Here is a 25428-nt window from a genome sequence, read left to right as displayed (position 1 = left end):
GTGATAAACTAAAAAGCCAGTAAATTCAAAGCAGCATAGTTTGTGCTGTCATGTTTATATAACCATTGTATGTTTAGGTTTCCACGATTAAGGAAATGGGTCAATATAATCATCATATTAATGGTGATAATAATAATAGCAGATACTAATATGTTGCTTTACTATTTTCAAAACATTTTAAATAAAAAATCTCTTTTTAACCTCCTTCCTTGTGAGGCAGATCATGGCCAGTGTCATTATAAGGGAAATAAAGTCTGCTAAGTAATTTCAACTGGGAACTAGCCTGTCCCTATTAGGATTGCAGGCTGTTAGCTGCTTCTAACCAAAGGAAACTTCCTTCTCTGGAGCACCAAGCTACCAGGACTAGACAAACCTATCACTGACTCCAAAAATCACCATTTTTGAATCATGAATTTATTCAGTATTAATTCAATGAATATTTAATTATCTTTCATATACAAAACATAGTACCATACAAGCACTGGGGATAAAAAGATTAAAATTAGACAATTCTTGACTTCAGAGCACTTATTACACTGTAAGAATCAAATAATAAGGAGTCAGCTGAGTGAGAGTGCCAGTCCTGGAGTCAGGAAAACTCATCCTCCTGAGTTCAAATCTGGCATCAGTCACTTATTAGCTATGTGACTAGGGGCAAGTCACTTACGTCTATTTGCCTCAGTTTCCTCATCTGTAGAATGAACTGGAGAAGGAAATGACAAACCATTCCAGTATCTTTGGCAAGAAAACCTCAAATGGGCTCACAAAGAGTTGGACACAATTGAATAATGAACAACTGACTTTTTGTTGAACTAAGGCTACTAGCCTCCCACCAGAGTTCAAGTGCAGGATAAGGACAACATGGTCTTCATAAGGGAACATATCCTGTCCTCATCAGATCAATAGACTACAGGCAGTTCAAGGTTTTGACTCTACACATTACCAACTTAATGTGAAGTTTCCTGTTGATCATTATAAATGTTTTATTCCCCTAATTTTCTCCCAAAAAGGATAAATGAAAAATCATTATATTCATAATTCATGTGGAAAAAAATTTAAAAACAAAAATAAAAGCATATTTAATCTGAGTATAGTTTGGTAGAACATTTTGAAGTTCCTAAGATTATCAAAATCATTAATATTTCTTTCCTGAATATGGGCCAAAGTTTGTGGTTTTGCAATAGTGATTGCCAGCTTCCAAAGTAACAAATATAAAAATAAATCATTTGGTTAAGCTAGGCCTGAATGTTGTTCTTCTTTCTAGCTTCCATATATCATGTGTTTATTTTTTTCTTTCCATCAGTTACTGCTCCCTTACCTGCAATGATCCATGAACTGGATTCTTGCCATCTGTTTCAGAGCTGTGAGTGCAGGCAGCCCGCAGTGGATCATACTTCTTGCCTGGCTTTAATCTACCCACCACTAACAGACTGTAAGAAAACTTTAGAGCAGCCCAGTGTTTCTAAATTTATATGTTTTTGTTTAATTTCTTTTGTTTGAGCACAGACACAATTTTTCTACATCATTCTCCATCTGTACCTTTAATAAGATCAGTATTTCAGTAGACTCAAATCAAAATTTGTTAATCATCTATTAACACAGTCATTGTCAAATATATTGTGTTAGTTTTTAAAGGTTTCACAGCTAGCACCAAAGCTCTAATTTTGTGAACTGCTTAAGAAAGTTCACATCTCACAGAAAGGAAGGCAGAGTCATAATTTTTCTAAGCTTTACATAAATACACTATAGTTCTGATATAAAGGAAATCTTATACTGGAATAATCTCAATTTAAGTCCTATTAATGAAAAGTTATAGAGAATTCCTTTATTTCTCTCAGTACATGCTTCTAACGGATGCTTCCTTACTTGGTGGTTTCCTTCCATTCATATAGATATATATTCCAAATTAGGTTTCCAAATTTGACTTTTTTTTTCATTTTTGCTGGATAAGTTTTACCACAAAAGTCAATATTACCATATTTAGAAGGCCTGCTTAAAATTTCTTAACATTCCACCCTGATAAAATGGAAAATATCTTTTCCATTCCATTCATATATTGATGGATATTGCCTTAGTTTCCAATATTTTGCCAACATACTTTTATTCCCAGGGATTAAAGGAGAGAAATTTTTTAAAAATAATTAATTCATACTAAATGAAAAAAATAAGAACACTATAATATCAATTGTACCTTTCATGTTATAGAAATTACTAAGAATGTATCCTCCTCTATTGTGCTTTTACTTGCTCAGGGATGATATCCCCTGTAATCTCACTCCTTCCATATATACCTTCTTAGAGAGAAGAGCTCTTACTCTTAAGAGCTTGCCTCTTTTTTACATTTACAAAAAAAAAAAAGCATTTTTCCTGTTTGCCTCAAAGAATTCACAAGGAATATTTATCAATATGAATCAATTATTGAAATCTACTATGTGCTAGACATTATTCTAAATGTGATGGAGAATACAAAGAAATGTAAGAAGACATGGCTCCTGTTCTCTAGGAACTTACAATCTAGTCAAGGGATAACAAGTGAAAAGTTTTGTATTAAACAAGAATTATCACAAAGAAGTATATGATTAATTGAAAATGAGTAGTAGGACTAAGAGAAATAGAGAAATTTATTTTAATAAGGATAATAAATAGGTATATATAGCATAGTAGATAAATGTAAATAACAGGTGAGAGCAGTGAAGAAAATTCTCTGAGTCCAAACCATATTCACAATCTGATATAATTGTCATTATGGCCCTATTGAGATAAAACATATTTTGAGTTCAAAAGAGGGAGAGATCATTATAAGCTAAGAAATTTTTTTTGCAGTAGGTGAGTCTTACATAAGTAGGATTTAGATAGAGAGGAAGAAATAAGTATTATTAATTGCCTGCTATGTATAGAACTAAGAATTTTACAATTTTACAGTTATAATTTTACAAATATTTACTGAATCTTAAGAGAACTTGAGAGATAGATTCTATTTTTATCTCCATTTGAGTTGAGGTTGACATAGAGTAAGTACCTTGGCCAGGGTTACACAGCTAATAAGTTTCTGAGACTAAATCTGAACTCAGGTCCTCTGCCTATATGTACAGCACTGAGCCACCTTACTGCCTAAACAGAGTATGATAGGAAAGTCATTTCAAACGGGTGGGAATGACCTAAACTAAGGTATGTGATAGGCAAGAATGATTTTGTTCTAAGTGGGGAAAGAGCATATTCATTTGGCTGGATTGATATGTGCGTTTTGATAAATAAGCAAGATCAGATTCAGTTCAAAGGAGTAAACAGGTAAGCAGCTGGAGAGCAAGGTCCTGAGTTCTAAGCATCAATTCCACCCTGCAATAGTAAGGGCAGAAGAGAAGTAGAAATAAAAAGGGAAAAGGATGAGTAGAAAGTGCTAGAATATGCCACATTTTAAAATATAAATCAAAGGATAAATTTTGCAGAAGTTTACCTCAGAACAAAATCAGCTAACACCTTACCTTTCTGAATATAAATGGGTTTCTATAATTTCTATGCACTTGGTTATAATAATATTCCAGTAAAGCAAATTCTATTGTATATGGTTTTTTTAAATAGCTAATCTATGAGAAAAACCATGAACCAACACTAAAATGCACTTAAAAGCAGTCCAGTTTCATATCCTATTTAATTCCATGGGAAATGGTATTTGCTACAGTAAGAAAAACAGATGGTGGAGGAAGAGAGGAAAATGAGACTTTTCCAAAAACTGGGAGGTGAAGGAAAAAGCTGTTGTTAACATTTAGGGTGCTTTTGACATATTCATCTATAATGTTACTGCCTTTAAAACAGTCGTTTTCATGTGATATGTATATTTATATGTGTGTAGATAGATAGATAGATAGATATCTAGATAGATAGATAGAGATATAAGTAATGTATTTGCCCTCTAGATGAAAATAGTTTTGTGGAATTAGGTTTTTATTTTTGCTTTTGTTTTGTTTTTAAGAAAAAAGAAAACTAGTGATACTTTGGCCCTTTTCAAAGACATGTGTCATGGGGAGAGGGGACAGCAGGGGTCATTCAATAACGTTGTCACTAGATCTTTTGCCAGAATTCACAGTGATTCATCTTCCTTTCAAACACAAGTACATCAAGTCCCCTGTTTTGCTCTTAGTACACATTTGTCCTCTTTAAACCAATGAGTCATAAGTTGGAAATATGTATGAAATAAGCAAGAAGAATATGTCACTGGAGTTATTTCTGGTCTTTCAATATACACATACCATAGCACAGTGCATTTAAAAGGCAAGATTTCAAATATAAGAGGTTTTATATGGCAGCTAGGGTTGGTTTTATAAGAAGAAAGAAAATAGGACATTTGCTTAAAAAAAAAAGAAAGCAGCCTGGTGTATCGATTAACTTTGAGTGAATGTGAGTGAAATATTTCTTTATACTCTCAGAAGTATAATTTTCTTCCGAGGAAATTGCCTAAATTCTTGGTCACTAGAAATAGTGGGGGCCTTTTCTTGCCAAAGATAAATACAGGAATACAAATGACATTTGAACTTCCATAAAGCTGTCGCATCTCTCCAGTACAAATATGAGTTTAATATTTAGTGCCTTAAAAATAAATTTTATATGTAAAGTTCCCAGACAAACCTCAATCATTAGCACATTTGGGCCACTGGAGAAGTTCATAATTAGGTGAATGCATAATAGGAGGGTAAGTATACATGAACACAAAAACCACAATGTCATGTAATCAAACACCTTCTCTTTAAAATTATTAGCTTAATGCCTCCTTTGGTAAAGTTTTATAAAAAGAGAACACAAACATAACACTTTCTCCTCATAGCTTAAAGTTTAAATAACATGTTTTCACACACCAGGCAAATTCTGGATTCTGGTTGTGGATGTTTGTTTAGTCATTCAGTCATGTCCAGTTCTTTATGACCCCCAAAGACATATAATCCCTTCTTGGCAAAGATATTAGAGTGATTTTCCATTTTCTTCTTCAATGGGTCCCCATTTTATAGATGAACTGAGGTTAAATATAGGGGTTAAATGATTCGCTCATACCATAAAGGTCCAAATTAGATTTGAACTCAGATCTACCTGACTCTAGGGCCAGGATCCTAGCCATTGTGCCACCTTTCTTTGTAATTTAGCCCTCCGAGAGTAGTTTGGAACTATGCTCAAAAAGTTATCAAACTGTGCATACCCTTTGATCCAGCAGTGTTACTACCGGGATTATATCCCAAAGAGATTATAAAGAAGGGAAAGGGACCTGTATGTGCACGAATGTTTGTGGCAGCCCTTTTTGTAGTGGCTAAAAACTGGAAACTGAATGGATGTCCATCAGTTGGAGAATGGCTGAATAAATTGTGGTATATGAATATTATGGAATATTATTGTTCTGTAAGAAATGACCAACAGGATGATTTCAGAAAGGCCTGGAGAGACTTACACAAACTGATGCTGAGTGAAATGAGCAGGACCAGGAGATCATTATATACTTCAACAACAATACTACATGATGACCAGTTCTGATGGACCAGGCCATCCTCAGTAACGAGATCAATCAAATCATTTCCAATGGAGCAGTAATGAACTGAACCAGCTATGCCCAGAAAAAGAACTCTGGGAGATGACTAAAAACCATTACATTGAATTCCCAATCCCTATATTTATGCACACCTGCATTTTTGATTTCCTTCACAAGCTAATTGTACAATATTTCAGAGTCTGATTCTTTTTGTACAGCAAAATAACGTTTTGGTCATGTATACTTATTGTGTATCTAATTTATATTTTAATATATTTAACATCTACTGGTCATCCTGCCATCTAGGGGAGGGGGAGGGGGGTAAGAGGTAAAAAATTGGAACAAGAGGTTTGGCAATTGTTAATGCTGTAAAGTTACCCATGCATATATCCTGTAAATAAAAGGCTATTAAATAAAAATATATATATATATAATTTTTTTAAAAAAAATTTAGCCCTCCAAGTCCCAGTTTTTTTTTTTCATCTGTAAAATTAGAGAATTGAAATACGTAATAAATTAGAATATGCTTAAAAGTGGTCATTCTTGAATGGCAAAATAGAATCCCTAGTCCAATAAAAACTTTTGACAAAAGAATTGTTTCAAACTCTTCTGTTCTGTGCTATAAGGAAGTGGTTTCCAGAGAACAGATAATCATTGCCTAATCAAAAAACCAAAAAAAAGCTATCTATGGCTTATAATCAGAAGTAGCTTAAAGAAGGGTTGTAAGACTAATATCAATTCACCAAACAGAATGACAAATTTACTGAAAGACTAAAGACAAAACCTTTTACTTCTATATTTAGTGCTTAATACTGAGGATCATTATTTTCTTTGCTTTATCTTATAAGACTTGGATACACTTTGAAAAACTACATGGGAATCAAGACCCTGATTTAGGTGGTATTTACATTAGATTACTTTTTCCAACTCTACTGACTTTTTTTTTGCCTCTACTCACTTATACTGTCTATTATTTCCTCATCTACATTATATTTTTGCCACAAAATAAAGGTCAATGGATAGTAAGATTTATTTCCTTATTGAAACAAATACTAATGCTACATAACAACACTTTTACTCTATTCACATTGAAGATACTGGTACATGAAATACTAGTCTTCTATCCCCTTATGCCTAATTTTGAGCAAAGCAATTAAAAGTTAAAACAAGTACTAACCATATCACCTCTATCTTTCCATCTCTTTGAATGACTCTCCCCATCTCACCTAATCTGGTTCCAATCTCTTTACTCATGCAAATCATTTCTCTATTCTAAATCTCAGTTTCCTTATTTGTAAAATTATGTGATTGGACTATATCAGTCATTCTATACCTGAAATACACCAACCCACAAAAAGCCAATCAATGATAGATTTCAGAGTCCTGACTTGGAAAAGGGAAAAAAAAAAAAAATATATATATATATATATATATATATATATACTTTACTTCAATGACTTGTAATATCCTTTGTAATCCTATGTATTTTATTTTATGTATTCAAAACCATTATTCTGGGGACAGAGCCAAGATGGCGGAGAAAAGTCAGAGACTCACCTGAGCTTTCCCAAATTCTCCTATAAACAACTTTGAGTAACACCTCAAAATGAATTCTGGAGTGGCAGAACCCACAAATGAATGGGGTGAAGTAATTTTTCAACCCTCAACAATTTAGATGGCTAGCAAGAAAGGTCTACGGAAGATAATGAAGTTCAGATTGTGCAAGCCCACTCTAAACCAAGCAAATTACTAGCAGGCTATCAGTAACTGAATCAACTTCTGAATCTCTCAGCCCACAGACAATAAGGGTAGACAAGTAAGGGGTTGGAAGGGGAAAAAGGGGTCCTTTTGATATCACTGGATGGGAAAAACTATTGCATTGTATACATTTGGATCTGGGACACAGTCCTAGGACTTAATCCCAAAGTATTAACAGGGTAGTGAAGACCTGGTCACATTTTCAAAACAGAAAATAGTGCTTGTGGTTATTCACAGACCAAAGTGAAGACCAGGACAATACATCTCTCCTTAGATAATACCATCTTGGAAGACATGAAAGATTGCAGACCTCCAAATTAACTGAACCATAAAAATGAATCTTAAGAGAATACTCCCTCCCTACCAGGAGCATAGCCCAATTTTAATGTAAAGTTAAAATTCAAGAAAGAGGCTGGAAAAATGAGCAAACAACAAATAAATATCATGACCATAGAAAGTTATTATAGTAACAAGGAAAACAAATACAAACTCAGAAGACAACAAAATCAAAACTGCTACATCCAAAACTTCAAAGAAAAAGGTGAATCAGTCTCAGACCCCCTCCCCAAAAAATCTTGGAATAGTTCAAAAAACATAAATAAATAAAATAAGAGAAATAGACAAAAAATTGAAAAAATAAATGATAGTAAGAAAATCATGAAGAATCAGCTTGGTAAAGATACACACTCAGAGAAAGAGAGAGAAAGAGAGAAAAAGAGAGAGAGAGAGAGAGAGAGAGAGAGAGAGAGAGAGAGAGAGAAATACTAAAGAAAATAACATCTTCAAAAACAGAATGGACCAAAGAGGCACAAAAACGTAATGAAGAAAAGAATGCCTTTAAAAAGCACAGCTAGCCAGATGGAGAAAAAATAGACAAAAATTCATTGAAAAGAACCCATTTAAAAGCAGAACCGACCAAATGGGAAAGGAAGTAAAAAAAAGTTCACTGAAGAAAATAATTCCTTAAAAATTAGAATCGAGTAAGTGAAAAATAATGACTCCATGAAACATCAAGAAGCAATAAAACAAATTCAAACCAATGGAAAAAAGAAGAAAATGTGAAATTTCTCTTTGAAAATTCAAGTGATCTGGAAAAATATATTGAGGAGAGATAATTTAAGAATCACTGAACTACTTGAAAGTCATGAGGAAATAGAATGCCTAAAAAGACCTCTTTTAGAAAAACAAATTGGACAAGCCTTAAATGAGCTTCTTAAGAAAAAGACATCAGAACCAAATAGATTTAAAAATTAATTCTATCAAACATTTAAAGATCAACTAATTCCAATAAATTATTTTACATATTATGCAACGAAGAGAGCCTACCAAACTTTTTTTATGAAATGAATATGATACATACTTAAACCAGAAAGAGTAAAAACTGGAAAAGAAAAATATAGATGAATTTCATTAGTGAAATCCTAAATAAAATCCTAGCTAAAAGATTACACTAATATATTGCAAAGATCATACATTATAATCAAGGAGGATTTATACCATGAATACAGGAATGATTTAACATAAGACTATCAAGATAATTAATTATATTGATAACAAAAATTTTATTATTATAGCAATAGATGTAAAAAAATTTATCCAATACTCATTTCTATTTTTAAAAAAACTTGAAAGTATAGGTATAAATTGATTTTTCCTTAAATTAATGTAAAGTATTTATCTAAAAGCATCAGTAAGCACTATTTCTAGTAGAGAAAAGCTAGAAGCCTTCTCAGTAAGAATAAGGATGAAACCCTTTCTCCCTTATTCCCACTGTTTCCAATATTATTCAACATTTTATTGAAAATCCTACTAAACAATGAGAGAAGAAAAAATAATAGAAGGAATCAGAATAATGAATGAAGTAGTTAATCTCTGCTTACAGACAATATAATGATATATTTGAAAAATCACAAAAAATCCACTAAAATTGTCAGCATTCCCACATATTCAAACAATAGCTTGCAAGAAGAGAGAGTAGGAGACATACTCCATGTAAAATAACTCTAGCTAGTATAAAATATCTGGGAATACACCTGCCCAAACAAATCCAGGAACTATATAAACAAAATTATTTTAAAAATCCAAATAAAATCAAAATTAAATAACTGGAGAAATATTAATCATTTGTAGATAGGTAGGGCCAATTTTACTTAAAATAATTTACATATTCAATGTCATCCCCATTAAATTGCCTCCCAATTTTTTTTACTGAATTAGAAAAAATAATAACAAAATTCATTGGCAAGAACAAAAAAAATCAAAGGAATGAATGAAAAAGAATGTAAAAGAAAGGGCAGCTAGTTGGTATAGTAGATAGAGCATCAGTCCTGAAGTCAGGAGAACCTGAGTTCGAATCTGGCCTCAGTCACTTAACACTTCCTGGCTGTGTGACCCTGGACAAATCACCTAAAACTAATTGTCTCAGCAAAAGAGAGGTGGGGGGAGGGAGGAGATGTAATATAAGGAGGTTTTTAACTTAAGCCATATTATAAGGCAGATCTTAAGCTATATTATAAGGCAGTAATTATCAAAATTATCTGGTACTGGTTAAGAAATAGAAGAGTAGTCAACAGGACATAGTAAAAACAATCTGCAGCAGCAAATACAAAAACCTTGTATTTGACAAATGTAAAGACTTTAGATTTTAGAATAAAATGTCATTATTTGGTTAAAAATTGTTGGGAAAAATGGAAAATGACATGGCAGAAATTGGGCATAGACCAAAATCTTATACCATTTACTAAGATAGGGTCAAAATGGAAACATGATCTAGATATGAAGAAAGATATTACCAAAATATTAGAACATGGAACACATTACTTATCGGATTTATGAATGGATGAACAATTTATGAATAAATGAGAAATAGAGCATAATGAGGTACAAAATTGATAATTATGATTACATTAAACTACATAAAACAAATGATTACATTACATTAAAGGGTTTAGCATAAATAAAATATGTAGCCAACATTAGAAGGAAAGCAGAAAATGGTGGGGAGAGATTTTAATAGTTTTTTAGATAAAAAAAAACTCATTACTTGAATATATAAATAACTATAAATACTATAAGAATAGGAGTCATTTCCCATTGAAAAATGGTCAATGGATATTTTTAGATAAAGAAATCAAAATAATTTATAGTCATGTGGGAAAAAATGCTTTAAATCATTATTGATTAGATAAATGCAAACTAAAGCAACCTAAAGATATCATTTTGCAAATATTAGATTGACTAAAATAATTGAAGGGGAAAGTGACAAATATTGGAGGGAATATGGCAAAATTGGGACACTAATTCCTTGTTGGTGAAATTATAAGCTGATCCAACCATTTTGGAGAATTACTCCCAAAAACCTATTTAGCTCCCTATGCCTTTTGACCCAGTAATACTACATCTTTTTCAAAGATGATTAGGTGAAAGAAAAAGAATCCATATACTCTAAAGTATTTATAGCAGCTTTCTTTATGGTAGCAAAGAACTAGAAATTGGGGAATGGCTGAACAATTTGTGGTATCTGATTATGATGAAATATTACTGTGCTATAAGAAATTATGAGTCAATTATGACTTAGAGAAATGGGAATATATTTGCACAAAATAATGAAGAGAGAAATAAAGCAGAATGAAGAGAGCATTGTAAATAACAATAGCAGTATTGTTTTAAGAGCCACTTGCAGCAAATAAATTATTTTTACTATTACAAATAATAAAATTAAGCATAGATGACATACTATACACATATATGTGTGTACATATATGTATGCATGTGTGTTTGTGTCTCTCTGTGTGTATATATATATACACATATATATAAACACTATATGTATATGTCTACTGATAGTAATTTCTGTGGTGGGAGGGGGAATTTACATGTTAACTCTATTAAATATTTAAAAGGAATAGTGAATTATTCATAATATATTTACAGTTTGTGTACAAGTATACTTTTATTATACAGTTTCATGGAACTTCTTGCTTTATTTCATAAATTAAACATTTTTTTTTTAAATCCACCAATCACTTCCTGAAAGATATCCCAAAAAGAAAACTCCTAGGAATTCAGAGCTTTCCAGATCAAAGAGAAAGGATAACCCAAGTTTTAGCAGTTTCTATATTAAAGGAACAGAGGGCTTGAAATAAGATGTTCCAAAGAATAAAAAAGGTTGGATTACAACCAAGAATTATTTACCCAACAAAATTGAGTATTCTTTAGGGGAAAAATAGATATTCAATGAAATAAAAGACTTGCAAGCATTTCTGATGAAAAGAACAGAACTGAATACATTAATTTGACATTAAATTTGACATTAAAATATAAGACTCAAGAAGCATAAAATGGTAAACAAGAAAGAAAAATGATAGAGGATTCAAAAAGATTAAATTGTTTACATGTCTACATAGGAATGTGATATTTGTAACTCTAAAGAACTTTCTCATTATTAGAACAGTTAGAAGGAACTTATAGAGAGGGCATAAATGCAAGTTGATTATTAGGGGATAGTTATTGTAAAAAAATAAAATTAAGAGGTAAGAAAGATGAATGCACTGGAAGAAGGGCAAAAGGAGAAATAAAAAGGGATAAACTTACCTTGCTTAAAATGCAGAAGAGCTTTCAAAGTGGAAGGGAAGATGGAGTAGGATGTAGAAGGGAACATGTGTCCAGAGTCCAGCCCTCTAGAAATCTATATCTCAAAAAAATCTTAAAGAAGGGAAAGGGACCTGTATGTGCAAAAATGTTTGTGACAGCCCTCTTTGTAGTGCCCAGAAACTGGAAACTGAGTGGATGTCCATCAATTGGAGAATGGTTGGGTAAATTGTGGTATATGAATGTTATAGAATATTATTGTTCTGTAAGAAATGATCAGTAGGATATTTCAGAAAGTTTTGGAGAGATTTACATGAACTGATGCCAAATGAAGTAAGCAGAACCAGGAGATTATTGTATACAACAACAAGAAGATTGTACAATAATCGTGACTCCTTCTAACAATGAGATGATTAAGGTCAGTTTCATTGATCTTGTGATGAAGAGAGCCATCTATACCCAGAGAGAGGACTGTGCAAACTGAGTGTGTATCACAACATAACATTCTCACTCTTTTTGCTGTTTGTTCATTTGCAATTTATTTTCTTATTCATTTTCTTTTCTTTTTGATCTGATCTTTCTTGTGCAGCAAGATAATTGTACAAATATGTTTAAATATATTGGATTTAACATATATTTTAACATGTATAATATATTGGATTACTTGCCATCTAAGGGAGGGGGTGGAGGAAAGGAGGGGAAATTTTGGAACACCAGGTTTTGCAAGGATCAATGTTGAAAAATTATCCATGCATATGTTTTGAAAATATAAAGCTTTAATAATAGAAAAAAAATTTAAAGAAAGGCAGGTAGTCTATGGGAGGTGGGAGTCAGAAGCAAAACACGTATGATGGACAAGGTAAGAGGAGGAAAGGGGAATAGGATAAATGGGGGAAATAGGATGGAGTAAAATATAGTTAGGAATCATTCTCGGATAAAGGACTCATTTCTCAAGTATATAGTGAGCTGAGTCAAATTTATGAGAATAAGAGCCATTCCCCAATTGATAAATGGTCAAAGGATATGACTAGGCAGTTGTCAGATGAAAGTTATCTATAGTCATATGGGGGGAAATTATCTAAATCACTATTGATTAAAGAAATGCATTTCAAAATACCTTTAAGATAGTGGTTTTCAAACTTTTGTTCTCTATAATCCTTACAAAATTAAAAGTTTTTTGAGGATCTATCCAAAGAGTTTCTGTTTCTGTTTTGTTTATAGATATTGATTATATTAGAAATAAAAATTAATTTTGAATTTGTAAACTCCCTGAAAGGGTTTCAGAGACTCCCAGGATTCTCTGAACCACACTTTGATAACCTCTGCTCTACAATACCACCCCACACCTATTATTTTGGTGAAGATGACAGAAGAAAATGACAAATGTTAGAGGAGATAGGGAGAACATTGAGATACCAATGCATAGTTGGTGGAATTGAGAACTGATCCAACCATTTTTCAGACCAATTTGGAACTATGTCTAAAGGGCTATAAAGCCATGCTTACCCATTTGACTAAGTTTATTTATATATAATATATATACATATATAATATATATGTATATATATATATATATATATCAAAGATATAAACAACAAAAAAGAAAAGGACCTTACAAAACTTTTTATAGCAGTTCTTTTAGTGGTGGCAAAAAAAAAAAAGTGGAAATTCAGGGGATGCCTATCGATTGGGATTTTCTAAACAAGTTGTAGTATATGATTGTGATAGAATATTATGTGCTATAAGAAATGCCAAGAAGGATGCTTTCAGAAAAACCTGGGAATAATTATATAAACTAATGCAAAGTGAAATAGGCAAAACAAAAGATAAATAATAAAAAATAAAAGCAACATTATGTAATATTCAACTGTGAATGGTTTAGCTATTCTCAGATATAAAATGATCCAAGATAATTCTGAAGGACTTCAGATTTAAAATATTATCCATCTCTAAAGAAAGAACTGATGGAGTCTGACTGCAAATCAAAATATTATTTTTTTACTTTTTTTCCTGGCTTTTTTTCATGACATGATGTATTAAGAGCTTTGTTTTGCATCATTGCATATATATAACCTAAATCAAATTGTTTGCCTTCTTCATGAGAGGAGAAGAAAAGAAGTACAGAAGGGTATTTAACACAAAAAAATTTAAAACAAATGTTTAAAATTGTTTTTATATATAATTATAGGGGGAAAAACATTGTTCTGAGATGGGGATCATAGGCTTCAACTGAACACCAAAAGAATTCATGACGAAAAAGGATAAGAAGCCCTGCAATAGCTAATCTCTTAATAAAAATCCTATAAACTCTAAATCCTAGGACCCCATAGCCAAAGAAAGTTGAAGAAAACAAGATTAAAAAGCAAATAGACAGAATTTATAGGATTTTTATCAGAGCAATCAGGGAGAAGTACAGGAAGTACTTCTTCAAAATAAATGAGATAATACTTATATTGCCTACCTTGCCTACCTCATAGAAAGGTTCTAAAAAAAATTTTTTTTAAGTATGTGAAATGAAAAAGTCTATATACTAAACAAGACTCTAATCCTAACTACTATGGCTTTCCTTTTCTTCACTACAGTGGGAGACAGGCAGGATTTGAAGCAATAAAACTGAGGAAAGACAGTGACAGTAAAAAAAAAAAAAATAGGGATATGACATAGAAAAAAGGAAAAAAGCAGAGGAAAAATGTTGTCCTGGTCTTCTTCAAATACCACATGAACCAGCATTTCTATTTAAAATAAAATTGCCAAGTTTAAAAGGAATCTATCACAGGCACTAATCTTCCATATTATTCTCCTTAAATATCACTTCAAGAGCTTACATGCAATTTAGAAAGAAAAGATAGAGCCATTTTCATATACTTCCATGTTCATCCAGTTATTCTCTCTACTGAAACGTGCCAAGAAAGGTTGCCAATTAGGTCAACAGGCTGTTGTCAGAAGGAAATGAAGGAACTTTCAGTCATCATCAACTTGGATTTAATTCAAAATATGACAGGACACCATAACCAATCCTTCAAGTCGTCCTTCCCTCATAATTAATATACTTAAAAGCTTCAATTTTGCTAATTATAAAAAAGAATTCTTAATTTGATTTCAAAGTATAACAATCTTTACATTAAAAGAATAGATCATTTTAAAAATCAGTTAAAGGTTTTATAAATATTGGCTGAATGGGATAGTTGATAAGGTGCCAAACTTGGAATCACAAAGGCTTAAGTTCAATGATTCTGCCACATACACTAGGTGCCTTTGATAAGTGATTTAATCTTTCTGAATTTCAGTTTACCTATCTGTAATATGAAGATAATAATAGGATAGGTCTCATTGGTTTTCAATGAAAATAGGATCTCCCTGCAAAATTTTTATAGAAATATTTGCTTTTGTTGTTGTTGTTACTAAATGCACATATATTAACAACAATATCCATATTTTTTGTTGATTCCCAGTTACTTGCCTAAACACATGAATAGATTTTTATTTTTAAAAAAAACTATGCAACTTCCTTAACAACTTCCTTTTTGTTTCATTAATCAATTTTATATCATAAGGTATCACTACTCAATGTGAAGTAGTAAAAATAATGATCAAAAAGTATAAGATAAGGAACAGCTAGATAGAGCCCTAGACTTCCCTCAAGTCAGGAAAACCTGAGTTCAAATCCAAGTTCAAACACATAACACTTACTAGCTATGTGGGCAAGTCACTTAATGTAATTGCCACACACGCACACACACACACACACACACACACACCCCTCAATTCTCATAGTATGTCTCTCCTTCTTAATGTGTGCAGATTTGAGGGAGGAAGAGTGTCACTTAACCCCAATAAAATCTGGGAGAAAACAATACAAGTAGGTTTAAGAGCTGAGCAAGGATCAAAGTTCATAATGCAGAAAAGTCCATAGGATAATATGTTATCTACCATGAGTAATATTCTTATTATTTTCCTCAAAGTAAGAAAACTTAGTTTTCCTCTATCAAAATAAACTAAGTGAAAATTTTCAAGTTCAAAATCTTTAATATGGCTGTTTGATAGCCAGGCTATCAAACTGTGCATACCCTTTGATCCAGCACTGTCTCTACTAGGTCCATATCCCAAAGAGATTGTAAAAAAAAAAAAAGGCCCACGTGTGCAAAAATATTTGTAGCAGCCCTTTTTATAGTAGCAAGGAACAGGAAACTTAGTGGATGCATTTAGAGAATGGCTGGATAACTTACGGTATGTGAATGTTTATGTAATAGTATTGTTCTATAAGAAATGATTAGCAGGATGATTTCAGAGAGACCTGGAGAGACTTACATGAAGTGATGCTGAGTGAAATAAGCAGAACCAAGAGAACTCTGTACACAGCAACAAGAAGATTATAGAATGATCACCTCTGATGGTCGAGGCTCTATTCAACAATGACAGGAATCGAGACAATTTCAAAAGATTTGTGATGGAAAGAGTCATCTGCATCCAGAAAGAAGACTGTCAAGACTGAATGTGGATCACAGCATAGTATTTTCACCTTTTTTATTATTCTTTACTTGTTTTTCTTTCTCAATTTTTTTCCTTTTTGATCTGATTTTTCTTGTGCAGCATGATAAATATGGAAATATGTTTAAAAGAATTGCACATGTTTAATCTATGTTGGATCACTTGCTGTTTCAGGGAGAGAAGGTGGGGGAAGGGAGGGGAAAAATTCAAAACACAAGGTTTTGCAAATTTGAATGTTGAAAACTATCTTTGCATGCATTTAAGCTATTATACATTTTTCTAAAACTTTAATATGATATACTTGAGCTCCCATTTCTAAATTATTAAAAACCAATTTTATGTACATACATTTAATCAAATCACATGAAAAATAAATTACTAAATATATGTATTCTGGGCACATATGTATATGCATTTGTGATCACTTAGATTTTTTTCTCCATTGTAGGGAGAATGAGTGGCATAAATTCAAGCAAGTTTCACAAACTCTCATTTAGAAATGATGAAAGCCTCTGCAAAGCATACTGTCTTTACATTCCAATGATAACTAATGTTAGTTAATATGGATTTAAATTAGATACAAGCTTCAAATGAGGGGATAAACTCAAGAAGATAGAATTTGTGGATTTCTTTATGACCCAGTATAGTATGTTAAGGTATCTGAAAGGTTCCAAGGAAACATGAAGGCTGCCCAGACCCTATTTTGACCTTCTTTCCAAGATTCTTTTCTGCTTTTTTTTCTTCCTGTTTGGACAGTGAAACTCTATCTCCAACCCTAGCAGAATAATTTTAGAATCCTACTTCTTCTCTGACTTTTAAGCCTACTTCTAATTTCCCAGTGGTATGGGTCATCCTCTCAAAAACCTCCGTCCTGTAGAGCATGCACCCTAATGTAAAAGAAAGACTCCTGGGCATTGCTATCTGCCCTGCAACTGAACCCTACTATATGTCTTGTCTCTCCCAATTAAAATGTGAGCTCCTTGAGAGTACACAATATTTTCTTTTTCCTGTCCCCAGTTCTTGGCAACTGGTATACACTTAATAAATGTTTTTGTGTCTTTAATATTGAACATAGACAGGAAAGGAACATTAAAAACTAATATTTTTTTCTATATGACAGGCAAGTCAGTGTTTCAAAATCTCTTTTTCCTCATTTGTGAGAAGAGTATAATACTACCGACTTTGTATTTCAAAATTGTGAGAAGAGAATTTTGTATATTTGAAATGTGAGCATGAGTTATTATTATTGTTCTGAAGATTTGTAGGATTTGGATCTCTGAATTTAGTATCAAAAGTTCTGAATTTGATTGTCTTGTGACATAAATAAATAGTGTGATATTTATGAGCCTCATCTAATAGGTGACATCTAAGTAAATTGTGTGACATTTATTAACTCCTCTAATAAGTAGGCATAATAATATTCTGGACAAAAAGTGAAATTCAGACTAATAACCAGTAATACCCTATTTTTTTTTCTATCTGTTAAGTTGAGACAAGGACTAGACATGATTTCATTGGTAGAAAAAAGTTGGAAAGAAAAAACTCCCTTTCTTCTTAAAGCAATAAAGGTAAGAAAGATTAATTAGTTTTGAAACTTCAAATCAAAGTCTTAGAGAGCTCCTCAAGACATTGATTTCTCCAAATGTTTTCTCCAAATGACACATCCATTAGGTATGAGAAATAGAATTCGGACTCAAATCTTCCTGACTCTGAGCTCAGCTCTCTGTGCCCTCTACCACATCACATCCAAAGTAACCTACCATGTTTGCTTCCTTTGTCCCCATATATGACAGTAGCAAAATGTTATCAAAATAATTGATATTTGCTTATTCATTCTTCTGATAAGAAGTATTGATGAATATGGTTAATGTTTTGTTTTATATCTTTTGACACAAAAGGGTTAGGACAGATTTGGACCATGGATAGAAGAAGTCATGAATGCATCTTTTCAATTACCCATTAGAGCTATAATATAGACAATTTTTAATCTCTATTCTGTTCTGGAAAAAGATATAATCTAAATGCAAGTATGCTCCCAAGTAGGGATAAAGTACTAGAGCTGAAGTCAGAAGATCTGAATTTGAATATTGATTCTTCCAATGATTTTTTTTTTTATGATCTAGAATCAGTGACCATCTCAGTAGCTCTTAGTTCTTTCAGCTATAAAATGAAGATTTTGAACTAAATGACTGTTAAAATTCCTTTCAACTACTAGATCTATAATCCTATGAGCCTCTAAGGTACTTCCTAGTTAGATGTGATAATCTAATGATCATAGCAACAGATTAGGCAGGCAAATGATTCCGTGTATACCACCATAGTTTTATAAACAAGAAAACCTGGAATCAGATCTTGCCTCATACTCAACTTCTCTAAGACTCAGTTTTTTCATCTGAATATGTGGCTAACAATAGCACTTACCACAAAGCATTGAGAGCATCAAGTTATAGATAGTGAGCATCAATTGAGAGCATCAAATGAGATCACCAAATGAGAATCATGTATTGTTTATACATATAATAGATATACAGATGGTACCAGTCTGATGACAGAAGGTGAGGAGGAATCAAGAGGAGAATGTAAAAGCTGGCCTGAAGTTGAACATCTCACAGACACACACACAAACACACACACAAAATCAACTAAGATCTTGGCAAGTGGGTCTATCACCTCCTAGCAAATAGAGAGAGAAAAAAATGAAAGCAGTGTTAGATTTCATATTCTTGGGCTTAAAGATCATTGCAAATAGTGACTGCAGTCATAAAATTAAAAGATACGAGTCCTTGGAAGGAAAGCTATGGAAAATCTGGATAGCATACTAAAAAACAGAAACATCACCTTGCCAAAAAAAAAAAAAGGTCTCTATAGTTGAAGCTATGTTTTTTTTTCCAATAGCTATATATAGTTTTAAAAAATATATATGTAAAAATTGGACTGTAAGGAAACTTTAGTGCCATAGAATCATATTGTGTTCATGGAGAAAACTTTTAGAGTCCCTTAGATAGCAAGGAAAGTAAATCAGTCAGTACTTAAAAATTAATTCAAGCTTTTCACTGAAAGATCAAATACTGAAACTGAAGCTTAAATACTTTGACCATATAATGAGAAGCTAAGACTCACTGGAAAAGCCCTTGGTGATGGGAAAGCTTGAAAACAAAAAGTAAAGGGGATGGCAGAATATGTGGCAGATAATATCAAGGGAAAAAATGAACATGAATTTGGACAGACTGAGCTATGATCCATGGGTCACAAAGAGTAGAATATTTCTGAATGGCTGAACAACATAAATTTTGTAAAATTTAGAGCATTATATAAATATTCAATATGATTATCTCCCAAGATAATTTTCCTTTCCTAGGAAGCAACTAGGTGGCACAGTGCTAAGCTGAGAATCAAGAAGACCTGACTTCAAATCCAGCTTTAGATACTTAATTGGTTTTATAACCTTGAGCAAATTATTTAATCACTGTATGGTCTGGTTCCCTGAATTGTAAAATAAGGAATAACATTAGCTTCTATCTCACAAGGTTTTTTGTGAGAACCAAAGGAGACAACATTACTAAGTTCTTAGTGCCTCATATGTAGTAGGTATTTAGCAAATAATTTTTCCCTTATCTTAATCTAAGTAGAGAATATTGTCTATACTTTCTCTAGACCATCCTATAACTGTACCAGAAAACATGTAAGAAGAGCAGAAAAAAAATCATTTCCCCCTCCTATAAGGATTCATCTATATATCTATATGTACATATGTATATATATAACATACCTATCTACCTATTATGTTCTTATCTATATATAGTAATAAAGTGGATTCTAAATAATACATATTCTATTCTATGAGCTAATGTCCCATAATAGAAAACTCTGATCCTATGGGTGAACCCATAAATATAACCATATAACTTCATCACAGAACCATAGATTCACAAAGCTGAAAGAGACCTATAAAGCTTAGAATCTAATCTGATATTCATATTAAAGAATCCCATCTAATTACACACTTAACAAGCATCAAATTTAAGGAAACATTTTCCACAAATATAACATGACATTTTTTCTATACATTGGTAGATTTTGCTGATTTTTTTTTTCTTCTTCTTCCACTTTTTCTTTCTTTTTAAAAAAAAAAATGTTGTAAGGGAAGACTCTCTGGGAAGTGAAAGGAAGAAGGATACAGAGGAAAATCTAGATCATGTAAAACCAAAAAGCATAAATAAAAATCTATTTTTAAAATTCTACTCTGATTTCTAAACAGAAGCCTCCCCATGCTCTGCTCCAACCCAAACCCAACTTGAATAAACCAGTGAATAGGATCAGAGAGAAGAAATCTTCCTTTGTTCTTAAAAATGTTACCCAAAGTATATCACCAGGGCCAGGAAATGGAGTATTAGTGTTTAGATTTCACCATTATCTTTTTGGTCTTAGATACTGCAAGAATTAGGAAGGACAGGCCTATGTATCCTCTCCTAACCACTTCACAGCCCTATCAGCCATCCTCTTGTGCTTGAAATAAGTGGACCTGAGATGTAGAGTGAAGAAAAGGGAATTATCATTCTCGTTTACATTCTTTTATACCTTGGGGATCCACAGGCCATAAAAGAAAAAAATCTCCACCCAAATGAGTCTAAGCACTACCCTTGCACCACCCCAGATCCCCAGGTAAATTGGGACAGTGCTCTTATGAACTTCCCAAATAATCCTATCAGGGAATCAGGCCCTTCCTTAATCATAATGTCTGTCACCATCCAAGATTTATTGAACTCCAGTCTTAGATTTAATAATCATTCCTTGTGCTTTTCTTCCTGGGAAGAGTTTAGCTTCAACCTCATTTCTTCATCTTAATGGAGCAAAACAATAATACCCTTCAGTGGTGTATGGAGGATTAATTGGTTCAGTGTTTATGGAGCTCTCTGGTTAGTTGAAAAGTGTCACATGAATGATAGGTAATATAAAGGGTAACATTTTACAGAGCCATGTCCTGTTTTCTCTCTGTCCTCAGCATGTCAGTGAACATGTAGGTGATCTTAAATCAGCAGATAATATGGTAAGACCTAGAGCAATCACATTCAGTCAATATTCTTCAAATTGCCTTATTATTTAAAGACCAAAAAAAAAAAGGTAAAATATTTATTTACATTATTTTCTTTTGTAGAGATTAGATAATAATCTCCTAGGAAGTACATGAAATAATAGTGAAAACAAAAACAAACGGATGACCAGTCACTAAATTAATAGCAATTCTCCATATACATAAAATCCTCCACCAGTGCCTCATCATCCTGTTGTGCCATTCATTTTAATAACTAGAATAAGGACTTCTTGAGTTGGAGAGGTATAAAAAGTAAGGAGGACCACTTCCTGACAAGATGGCTGCCTAAATGGGAGTAACTTGTCCAGTTCCCATATAACAATTCCATCAAAACTCTGAAGTTCACATTACATTAGATAATTACCAAGAAATCCAAAAAAAAGTACAGTAAATTACTTCTTCCATCCCAGAATTACATAAAAGTCATCCAGAAGGACATGGGAAGTAAAAAATGGTAACCATCAATAAAGTTACTATCAGTTGATCAGAAGCAAAATACATTTAAGGAGCAAGTTTCTATGTTCAGAGGCAACAAGAAAAATCAAGTTACTTCCATGAGAAAGGATGATCAGAAAAGCGATGAGAGTGAGGGGAAGAAAAAGAGAAACTTTGGAAACCCAAGGAAGAAGCAGAAAGCAGAGACTGTTTTGCTGCCCAATGTAGTGTTGATCGAGATTGTGTCACAGTGTTCAGAATGTGACAGCCTAGAACCAGAAGCTCTGAAGTTCCAATCTGTAAAAAAAAAACAAAAACCAAATTAATAAATAAACAAAATCTTGATTTGCTGCCGTTATACTCTTAACCCACTATCCTATAGCTCTCCTCCCATTCACACACAAACTCCAAGAAAAAGCTATCCCTAGTGGTTTCCACTTCCTCAAAATTGGACTCTCTTCTTATAGGATCATGGATTTAGAAATTCAGGCATTGGAACATTATCTTAACTATGTCCTTCCCTTCAACATCTGGTTTTGTCCTAAAACTTTTTATCTTCTCTCTCCCTCCCTCCCTGCTCTTTTCTGTTTTTCTCTGTGTGTCTCTCTGTTTCTCTTTCTGGTTATCTGTCTCTCTGTCTCTGTCTGTCTCACTTTCTCTCTCTCCCTGTCCAAGTATGTGTGTATAAATATGTGTGTGTGTTTGTGTGTATTTCTCTATCTATCTCTCTGTCTCTCTCTCTCTCACTCCTCTCCTCTCCCTCTCTCTCTCTGTCTCTCTGTCTCTCTCTCTCTTTCTCTCTCTCTGTCTCTCTCTCCCTCTCTCTCTCTCTCTCTCTTTCTCTCTCTCCTCTCCTCTCCCTCTCTCTCTCCCTTTCTCTGCCTCTCTCTGTCTCTCTGTCTCTCTCTCTGTTTCTCTGTCTCTCTCTTTCTCCCTCTCTCTCTTCTCTCTCTCTGTTTCTCTGTCTCTCTCTTTCTCCCTCTCTCTCTCTCTCTGTCTCTCTCCCCCCCCTCACTCTCTCTCTCTCTCTCTTTCTGTCTCTCTCTCTCTCTGTCTCTCTCTTTCTCTCTCTTGTCTTCATGTCTTTCTGTGTGTCTCTCTGTCTCTCTCTTTCTCTCCTTCTCTCTCTTTCTTTCTCTCTCTCTCTTTCTGTCTGCTTCCCCCTCTCTTCCTCTCTCTCTCTGAATATCTCCCTCCACTATTCTTTCTCCTTATGAATCTACTTATTCAGTCCTCCTCTCTTTCCTGAATTCCAGAACCACATAAGCAACTTCCTGCTGTACATCAACAAAATTATTTCCACAATCATCTCAAAAGAATTTTGTCATAAATAGAACTCATCTTTCCTCCAAAATCCACCTCCTTCCTAACTCCTCTACTGCTTTTAATGAGACTACAATTCTTTCAATTACCCAGATTCAAAATTTCAAAGAAATGTTTGGTTTTTTATTCTCACAGTTCCTTATTTGCAATTATGAAGTATAATAATAATAATAACTAGCATCTATATTTGTATACATATATATATATATATATATAGTATGGGATTTTTAAAATTTGCTAAGTATTTAACAAATAACATCTCCTCTTACCCTCATAATAACCCTTAAAGAATAGATGCTATTATTATCTTCATTTTACAAATGAGAAACTGAAGTCAACAAATTAAGTGCCTCATCCAGAGTCACACAAATAGTATTAGAAACTGGATTGAACTCAGGGCTTGCTGACTTCTGATGCAGTATACAACCATCACTCTAGATCATCTTCTCTCATCTAGACTATTGCCATAGTCACCTAATTTCTTTCCCTACAACAGTATCTCCTCTTTCCAGTCTATTTTTCTATACAGTTGCCAAAATACTATTTCTAAATCACAGGATTCATTCCCTGTAGGACAGAACCCAATCTCCTCTGTTATGCACTATCTAGCTCCAGCCCATCTTTCCTGACAGATTTCACAACCCTCCTCTCACACATTTTACATTCCAGCTAAATTGGCTTAATTGCAGTTCCCCATCTGCAACATTCCATCTCCCATCATTGTGTCTACAAACAGGTTGTCTGTCTCCATTCCTGGAATGTGTTCCCTCCTCCCTCTGCCTCTTGGAATATCTAGACTCAGCTCAAATTCCAATTCCTAAATTATCATTTCCCAGAGGGTTTTAATATGTTTGTATTTACTTGTTTTCTTATGCCAAAAGAAAATGCAAACTCCATGAAGGCAGAGACCTTTTATTCAATTTAATTTTCTTTTTTAATTTATGAAATGAAACAAGCATTTTCATAACAGTATAGTAACAAAAGATGATTGCACATGAAACTGCAATTTATTTCATACAACTTATTATTCCTTTTAAATAAGTAATAAATTTATTTTTCCCTTCCCTTCCCTCATCCTAGAAGATGGCTATTATTAGACATAAGTATGTATTTATATGTAAAATAATTCCATAAATAATTCTGTTTATCAGATCTTTCTCTGAATGAAGATAGTGTCTTCCTTCATATGTCTTTTGAGGTGAACTTGGGTATTTATAATAGTCAAAATGACTTATTTGCTCAAAGTCAGTATCACTTTTACAAGGTTTTCTTAGATCTGTTCATTTAATTCTTCATTATTTCATGCAAGTCTATCCATTTTTTTTAAGATCACTGAGTTCATTATTTCTTATAGAATAATAATATTCCATCACAATCACATGCCACTTGTTCAGCCATTCCCCAAGTTCCACTCTGTGCCACAAAGAGAGTTGCTATAAATGTTTTAGGATAGATAAGTTCTTTTCCTTTTTCCTTCATCATCTTTGAAATAAACTATTGCTGAGTCAAAGCATATAGGCAGTTTAATAACTCTTTGAACATAATTCCATAATCCTTCAAAATGATTAGATCAATTCACAATTCCATTAACAATAAATTAGTGTCACAATTTTTCTACATTCTCTCCAACATTTGTCACTTTCCCCTTCAATCATTTTAGTCAATCTGGTATGTGTAAAATGATATCTCAAGGTTCTTTCAAGTTGCATTTCTCTAATCAATAATGATTTAGAGAACTTTTTTCATGTGATTATAAATTGTTTTGATTTTTTTTACCTTAAAATTGCCTGTTTATAGCCTTTGACTATTTACTCACTGGGGACTGACTCATTCTTACAAATTTTACAAAGTTCTTTATATATTTGAGATATGAGCTTGTATCTCAGAACAATTTAGAATTTTTCCTAATTTTCTGCTTTTTCTCCTGATTTTGGCTTTATCTATTTTATTTGTTTAAAAAAACTTTTAATTTAATGTAATAAAAATTATCCATATTATATCCTACCCTACTCTCTACCTTTTGTTTATCCATGAATTGTTCAACTATCCATAATTCTGATAAGTACTATGTTCCATGTCCTTCATTTTTTTTTTTTTTTGCATCTCTATATCTAGGTCATACATCCATTTTGACCTTGTCTTGCTAAGTGATGTAAAATATTGGTCTTTGCCCAATTTCTGCCATGCCACTTTTTATTTTTTCCAGCAATTCTTGCCAAATAATGAATTCTTG

Source organism: Sarcophilus harrisii, chromosome 3 (genome assembly GCF_902635505.1).
Source record: "Sarcophilus harrisii chromosome 3, mSarHar1.11, whole genome shotgun sequence".
NCBI lineage: Eukaryota > Metazoa > Chordata > Mammalia > Dasyuromorphia > Dasyuridae > Sarcophilus > Sarcophilus harrisii.
This window is presented reverse-complemented; position numbering follows the sequence as displayed.